This window comes from Rattus norvegicus, chromosome 5 (assembly GCF_021556685.1).
Source record: "Rattus norvegicus strain SHRSP/BbbUtx chromosome 5, alternate assembly SHRSP_T2T, whole genome shotgun sequence".
Lineage (NCBI taxonomy): Eukaryota > Metazoa > Chordata > Mammalia > Rodentia > Muridae > Rattus > Rattus norvegicus.
In genome coordinates, this window is record NC_141538.1 from 112,691,306 (window position 1) to 112,694,248 (window position 2,943).

The window sequence follows — 2,943 nt, forward strand, 5'->3', positions numbered from 1 at the left end:
CTCAAACACATGGAGGGAAACTACATCCTAGAAAAAGCAAAAAAAAAAAAAAAATAATCTCCTTGAAACAAACCCAAAAGAGAGTAGCCACACAAACCTAATTCCACGTTTAAGAACAAAAATAACAGGAAGCAACAATCACTTTTCCTTAATATCTCTTAACATCAATGGACTAATTTCCTCAATTAAAAGATGCTGATTATCTGATTGAATACATAAACACGACTGAGCACTTTGTTGCATAAAGACAAACACTATCTCAGAGTAAAAGAGTAAAAAAAGAAAAAATAATTCCAAAAAAATGATCCCAAGAAACAACCTGGTGTAGCTATTCTATTATCAAATAAAATTGACTTTCAATCAAAAGTTATCAAAAAAGATAAGGAAGGACACTTCATACTCATTAAAAGAAAAACTGACCGAGATGAACTCTCAATTCTGAACATCTATGCTCCAAATGCAGGGGTACTCACATTCATTTTACTAAAGTTCAAAGCACACATTGCACCCCACACAATAGTAGTGTGTAAAAATGGCCAACTTGCCAAAAGCAATGTACAGACTCAACACATTCCCCATTAAAATTCCAACTCAGTTCTTCACAGGGTTAAGAAAGAGTATATTGCAAATTCATTTGGAATAACAAAAAACCCAGGATAATGAGAAATTCTTCTCAACAGTAAAAGAACTTCTGAGGAAATCACCATCCCTGACCTTAAGCTGTATGCCAGAGAAATAGTAATACAAACTGTATGGTATTGGCACAGAGACAGGCAGGAAGATCAATGGAATGAATTGAAGACCCAGAAATGAACTTACACAACTATTGTCACTTGATCTTTGACAAAGGAGCTAAATCCATACAGTAGGGGGGAAAAAGCATTTTCAACAAATGGTGCTGGTTCAACTGGCATGAAGCAGAATGCAAATTGATACATTCTTCCTTGTACAAGTTCAAGTCCAAGTGGATCAAGGACCTCCACATAAAACCAGCTGCACTGATACTAATAGAAGAGAAAGTGTAGAAAAATTCGAACACTTGAGCACAAGGGAAAATTTCCTGAACAGAACACCAACAGCTTATGCTTTAAGAACAACAGTCGACAAATGGGACCTCATCAAATTGAAAGGCTTCTGTAAGGCAAAGAACACTGTCAATAGGACAAAATGGCAACGATCAGATTGGGGAAAAAAACAATCCTACATCAAATAGAGGGCTGATACCCAATATTTATAAGGAACTCAAGAACTTAGACTCCAGAGAACGAAGTAACCCTATTAAAAATGTGGTACAGGAGACAACATGGAAGAGGTGGTGTCTCGGGATGGGTGAAACAGTGGTGGCAGAGGCAGTAGTGGGCCTGGCGGTGTCCCAGCTGAGGGACAGTCAGCAGTCTCAGTGGTTTGTTGGGTAAGTGAATAATTGATAATGATCCCTGTATTAATTGGGATGTAAAAAAGTGGGATGGATCAGCTGTGAAAAACTCTCTGGATGATTCTGCCAAAAGGGTATTCCTGCAAAAGTACAAGTACGTGGAGAACTTTGATCCTATTGAAGGTCGCCTTACCATCTCTACCATCCCCTGCTTCTTTGCCATACTGGCTTTGATCTGGGATTACATGCATCCTTTCCAGAGTCCGAGCCAGTTTTGGCATTGCATGTCATAGTCCTATTTCTTGATGATGGGCTGACCATTCATCCCTCAGATAAAGAGAAGAGCATCTTCCTAGTGGTCCACAGAAGAGACCCTAGAGGAAGGGATCCTGATGATCTTTGGCAGCTGCCATCCAGCCTCAAAAGGTTCAATGACAAATACACCCTGAAGTTGACCTCCATCAGTGGGAGGACAATGCAGCAGCTGGAAGCCAAGTTCACCAAGTCCATTGCTAAGTAGTTTTACCACAGCGGGACATTGACCATAGATGCATATGAATCTGAAATATCCAGGCTCCATGACAGTCTCATCACAGAAAGAAAAATAGTGAATTCTAAAAGTTCTCCTTCTGCTAGTTGTTATGAATTACTGGAGGATATGGGAAAAAGACAGGATACTTAAGCTTGGTCAAGTAAGAAATGTTAAAGAAGCATCCTTGATCTGCTGAATGGTTTTCTGTTTTCCTTAAGAAGCACTTTTGTAAAAGCTAAGCATACTATTTCCTTTGTGCTTAACAGTACTTTATACAGTATAGCTTTGTGCCATGCAATGTTTGATTGCCCAGTTCTTAAGAACTACTAACCTTGCTGGGGTGAGGTAATGTTCACCTATAATTCCAGCACTCAGAAGGTGGAGGAAGGACTGAGTTTGAGGCTGACCTGGTCTATAGAGCTAGGACCCATCTTGAAGAGTGGGTACTGTTAACTTGTTCTGACTTTGTGTTGACCCTGCATCAGCAACTATTTCCTTAAATTCAGGATAGAATTTCTTAAGTATGACATCTTTCCTTTACACAGAATTTTTGTGGTGTATATATATGATTTGGGGAGAATTATTTTTTAAAATAATACAAAATAGCTTTTTTAATTTGTTTAAAGTAGAACTGCCTGTTACATTTTGTGCTCTTAACCAATTAAAGAAGTCAGTGGCATTTTAGTTTAAAAAAATGGGATATAGACCAAAACAAAAAAAAAAATCTCTGCTGAGGAATATTGAAAGGCTGAGAAGCAGCTGAAGAAATAATGTTCAACATCCTTAGTGATCAGGGAAGTGCAAACCAAAACAACCCTGAGATTCCACCTCACACCAGTCAGAATGACTAAGATCAAAAGTTCAGGTGACTGCAGATGCTGGCAAGGAAGTGGAGAAAGAGGAACACTATTCCATTGGTGGGATTGCAAACTGGTACAACCACTCTGGAAATCAGTCTGGCAGTTCCTCAAAAATTGGACATAGTACTACCTGAGGACCCAGCTATACCACCCTTGAGCATATACCCAAAAGATGC

At 39.0% G+C, this 2,943-nt stretch overlaps 1 pseudogene; it reads left to right on the top strand.

Annotated features, from left to right (window-relative positions):
• The first annotated feature begins 1,303 nt into the window (after positions 1-1,303).
• Positions 1,304-2,386, top strand: Spcs2-ps1 (signal peptidase complex subunit 2, pseudogene 1; annotated as a pseudogene).
• The last annotated feature ends 557 nt before the right edge of the window (positions 2,387-2,943 follow it).